Here is a 5,763-nt window from a genome sequence, read left to right on the forward strand (position 1 = left end):
TACTAATCAGGCGTGTTAGTTTATCTCATTTAAAGAGTGTGAGATTTCTACCAACTGTTTTTCCTGGTATAAACCTATATTAATTAATTGACTGAATGAATTGCAACCTCTCAGGTTTTGTTGGTAGGTTCTTCAGGCTTTTGCATGCTTTGTAAAATTAGTGAATCACAGGGATTTTCTATGGAAAATATGTAATCTATATTCTGATTTCAAACACTTTCCTAAAGGTTTATATTTTTATCCCATATCCTTGTAATGCTCACAATTTATGGATTGAAATTTTCAGTTTTAAGATAGAAAATAATGTATTAAGCACTTACTCAAGATTATAAAATCATTAATTTTGACATTAGCAGTTTTATTTGGAAAGTGGTCATATTCTCCATTTTTATTACTACAGTCTCACGGGTAAATGACTTTGAGTGTGATTTTGTGCAATGATATAATCACAGAATCACAGAATCATAGAGGTTGGAAGGGACCTCCAGAGATCATCGAGTCCAACCCCCCTGCCAAAGCAGGTTCCCTACACCAGGTCGCACATGTAGGTGTCCAGGCAGGTCTTGAATATCTCCAGAGAAGGAGACTCCACAACCTTCCTGCGCAGCCTGTTCCAGTGCTCCGTCAACCTCACCATAAAGAAGTTCTTACGCACATTTGTGCGGAACTTCCTTCGCTGCAGTTTCTGGCCGTTTCCCCTTGTCCTGTCTCCACACTGCTGAAAAGAATCTGGCCTTGCCAGTCTGCCCCCCACACCTTAGATATTTAAAGACCTGGATCAGGTCCCCTCTCGGTCTTCTTTTCTCAAGGCTAAACAAACCCATTTCACTCAGCCTTTCTTCATAGGGGAGATGCTCCAGGCCCTTCACCATCTTTGTGGCCCTCCACTGGACTCTTTCCAAGAGATCCCTGTCTTTTTTGTACTGGGAAGCCCAGAACTGGACACAGTAATCTAAATGTGGCCCCCCCAGGGCAGAGTAGAGGGGGAGGATCACCTGCCTCGACCTGCTGGCCATGCTCTTTTTAATGCACCCCAGAATGCCATTGGCCTTTTTGGCCACGAGGGCACACTGCTGGCTCATGGCCAACCTGTCGTCCACCAGGACGCCCAGGTCCCTCTCTGCAGAGCTCCTCTCCAGCCAGTCATCCCCCAACCTGTACCGGTGCATGCAATTATTCCTCCCTAGATGCAAGACTCTACACTTGCTTTTGTTAAACCTCATCTGGTTTCTTACTACCCAGCTCTCCAGCCTGTCCAGGTCTCGCTGAATGGCAGCACAGCCTTCAGGCGTGTCAGCCAATCCTCCCAACTTCGTATCATCAGCAAACTTGCTGAGGGTGGCCACTATCCCCTCATCAAGATCATTGATGAAGATGTTGAACAAGACCAGACCCAGCAGATGACCCCTGAGGAACACAACTAGTTACAGGTCTCCAACTGGATTCTGCACCACCATCTGAGTACATAATCTGAGTACAAAATTATTCATTTAGGCATCTGTCTAGATAGTATATTATGAAGTTAAATATCTGAGTGATAATATTATGCATGCTTCCATGTAATTGTAGGCACCTGTAGTATAGGAGCCCCAAAGGACTGGCAAAGTTTTTCTTTTCTAAAAAATTGTACTACTTTTTATCACTCATTATAAAAGTTTGAAACCAATGTACTCTCTCATTTTGAAAAATGCACACTGTGCAAAGAAATTCATATTATACCTCTCACCACATGAACTTCCAGACTAATGGCCTCAGGAAAATGGATATGGAATTTTTTGCTGTAATACTAATAACATCTGCAGAGATGAAATTATCAAGATAGCTATTAATACCTCCAAATTAAACCTTACTTATGATCTTCACCATGCTGAAGGTTGTTCTTGACATACTCTTTGGGAAATCTGCTTAAAATAATCAGCCCTGTTTATGCCTGCACAACAGTGAAAGTGCATGCTCCTTTCTCTCCCTCCCCTCTCCAAAGTTAGCCTTTGGTAGGAAGAAATTTTTGATAGTGCTATAAAAAAGTATTGCACAAATCTCAAGCTAATGCAATGATATCCTGACTGGGTTTTACTCACATTTGTTAATAAGAAAGGTCCACTTCAGTGCATTAACTTGAGAGCTGCTGAAAAAGAGGCATTACAGCAACTAGCAAGTTTAATGTTGAAAAAAAGGGAATGGATGCCATGGATTTATGATTAGATACTAAGACAATGTGGGGCAGGAAAAGCTAAGTTATGTATTTTTTCTCTCTTATTTGTATATAGGTTTTAAAGAATAGCAAACTGATACCATCTGTAAACATACCCAGAAATAGTAATTACTGACTAATTAATAAATGACCCGAATTTTAACTGAAATAGATATCTAGTATATAGAGGTTCAGATGTCTGCGAAGCTCAACAATGACTAAAAGGATCTAAAATATGTTTTAGTATCTAGAAGAACACTGAGGCACCTAGCTCTCCTCCACATGTTTAGGTTGAAATTTCCTTTGGAAATTTTCAACATTTGGTTTGGCGAGACTTCATTCACTAAAGGGACTTTTGCTAATGCAATGGAAAGGAGGAATTAAACCTCTGCTGCAGCATGTTGTTTGACTGCCTTCTGCTTGATGTAAACAATTAAGTAGTTATGAATCTCACTAACGTCTATCATCTGTCTGATTCTCTTCTGTATGTAGTAGATATAGTGGGAGTTGTTCTGGTAACATAAGAGCTAGTTGAATTATTTACTTGAACCTCAATATAAATGTTAATTTGTGATTGGAAATTTTTGATTGAATTATTTTGTCTTCCCAATATTTTTCAAAATGTGATAAAGTAAGGAATTGGATAGGGCAAGGGGTAGTGGGTGCAAGCTGGAACACAGGAGGTTCCACATAAATATGAGAAAAAACTTCTCTACGGTGAGGGTGACAGAACACTGGAACAGGCTGCCCGGAGATGTTGCAGACTCACTTCTCTGGAGAGAAAACCTACTTGGTCGTGTGTGACCTAATCTAGGTGTTACTGTTCTGGCAGGGGAATTGGATTAGATGATCTTTTGAGGTTTCTTCCAATCCCTGACATCCTGTGATTCAGTGAAGGAAGAATTATTATTATTTTTTTAACTGTTGCTTGCTTGAGTCCAAGAGATACTTGAATTTTTGAAAGAAGACCTTTATTTAATGGAGTTCTGTCTCTCTACAAGCCTAAATGTTCTGTATTTCTAAAAATGCGTAAAAAGTGGGCTTTTTATGGCTTTTGGTTATGGCTTTTTTGTTTCGGGTATAATATAGAAGAATAAATATATAATGTGTGGGAGGGAGCAACGTACATATAACGCAAATCCATCCAGCATTAGTTTGTAGTTTCAGTATTCAATATCCTGAATTCTGTAAGTGGGAATGTTTATGTGCATTTAGTGTTGTGCCCATGCCTAAAAACTTTCAGAAGTAGGACCTTTAACATTACGAGAATCTCAAATCAGATAAAATTGTACATTTCCAGACTATGTTAATGAAAACATTAAATAATTCACAAGAATAAATGCATAGAAAATACTTAAAATAGGTTTGAAATTTATTTTTGTTTTTTAATAGGCCTGTTCCATTTTTGAAAATTGTAATTTAACATGTATAATTCAGTAATGCTGGTAGGAGTTATTACCCTGCATTAACACTTTGGCATTTTGGAATGTTCTGTGTAAAACTTTAATGTCTTTGTTTTTATTAAAGTCATTTCAGCAAAAACGTGGTCCCGAAGTTTGAGATATCTTCAGATGTACTAACCTCAGTCAAAGGCGTAAATGAAGTTGAAGCAAAAATTGTGGTATTTTTCATTTTCCCATGAAAATGTGATTATTTGAGTCATTATATGGCAATGCCCTAACTGTTTAAAAAGTAATACTAGTTTTGGAAGTCTTACAGCTTTCATGACTGGGCACATGGTAAGGGTGGTGAGTACTAAGTACTAGTATGAGTTGCATTTATCACTAATTTAATTTCTTCTTGACAACTCTTAAAACCTGTCTTCTCATTTATCATAATGTAAGTAAGGAGTAGCTCTACTGACAGTAAATGTTTCCAGTTTAATTGCTGAAATGCTGTCAAGCTGATTTGCATCCACAGAGTAGAAGGAAAGATCTTGTTAACCCTCTTCTAGTTAAATCTGCTCAACTCTTGGGTATAAATAAGGCTCCATGTGTCAGTATGTGTAGAAAGCGAACCAGTTCCTTCTGGCTCTGTTTAAAATGCTGACAATCCCTATGCATAGCCTTATTTCAGTTTTGAATGGCTTATTTTAATTTTCTACCAAGTATAGATTTGAGATAGATTTAATTAAAACAAAAAGTCCAACCATTTTATAACATCAAAGATCAGCAACTTCCTGGTTGTATTAGCAAGAATATAGCTAGCAGCTCCAGGGAAGTAATCTTTCCCCTGTATTTCTTGGTACTCCAATATAAAGCACTGATGTATGGGAATGAGTCCACTGCAGGGCCATCAGTGTGATCAGGGGAGCGGAGAATTTGAGATAGAAGGAGACAATTGAGTTTTTTCCCTGAAAAAAGAGAGGGATCAGGAGAGACCTTATTGCTGTCCGTGCTGTTCTATTGGAGCATTCTTCTTGGTGGTACACAGTGGTAGGATGATACGCAAAGTTGAAAGGACAGAAGTTGGAACTTGGAGAAAACTGATTAAGGAAGGAAATAAATTTTTGTGAAGTATGATCAAATACAGGGAAAGGTTGTTCAGGAAAATGGTGGAATCTCCTTCTCTAAGGTTGTTCAAAGCTCAACTGGGCATGGTTTGCACAATGTTATCTAAGGACACCTGTTTTAAACAAGAATTTGACTAGATAACTCAAGCCTATATTATTCTGTGTCTATGAAAAAGTACTACTTGGAAACCTAATAATGTGTTGGCTTCACAAAATTATCTTAAAACTATGTTTAGAGTAATTTATGTGTAGATGGAGTTCTCACTGAAGTTTTTTTCCTTAATTTAGCAAGTTTGGAGAAAACAACAAGGTACTTACAAGTTAACTTGCAGGAGCAGAAATTTGAAGGGCTTTCTCCCCACTAGAACTTTGTACTCAAGAAGTGCTCTTGATTTAATAACTGTGACTGTAAGACCTTCCAAAACTGATAACAAGTAATAGGGATATGGAGCAGGGCAGTAATAGAGGAAAAAAGAAGTTATGGAGGATGGAGTTACCTAATTCAGTGTTAACGTAGCACATGTGATTTCTATGAAAAATGGAATAAGGCCGGATGGTCTGTCCTAGTCTTGCCCTCGTCCTGTCTTAAGGTTCCTTGAGTTTTGGACTTCACCTTTCTTCAAGGTATATAGGAATTACCAGTTTATATTATATAGTTGGATTACTAACACTTCTTTTGACATTTCATTTCAGAGGGGGCCACACAGAGGATCCCTCAGCCTTATTTTAGTAGGAGAAAATAATCACTCAGACGCAGCATTTATCCATTACCTGGGACTCCCAGTACATCAAGGAGGATAACACTAATCATGGACCAGAAAGCAGATCCTTCCTTTTCAGCAGATTATGCTTTAGTTTTCTGAGGTAGACATGAGAAAGTGTTTTTCTCATTTGAACTGCACACAGGTGCATGTTACATGCTAATTCACTGTTCACGTCTTTTGTGGTAAGGTTTATTTTTAGCAATAAATGTGATTATGATATATATATGGGAAAAAGTTTTGGAAATACTGGAATTTCATGTAATAGATAAGTATATTTTGCTCTTGCAACATTTTAT

The sequence above is a fragment of the Meleagris gallopavo genome, chromosome 3, assembly GCF_000146605.3.
Source record: "Meleagris gallopavo isolate NT-WF06-2002-E0010 breed Aviagen turkey brand Nicholas breeding stock chromosome 3, Turkey_5.1, whole genome shotgun sequence".
NCBI classification, from domain to species: Eukaryota; Metazoa; Chordata; class Aves; order Galliformes; family Phasianidae; genus Meleagris; species Meleagris gallopavo.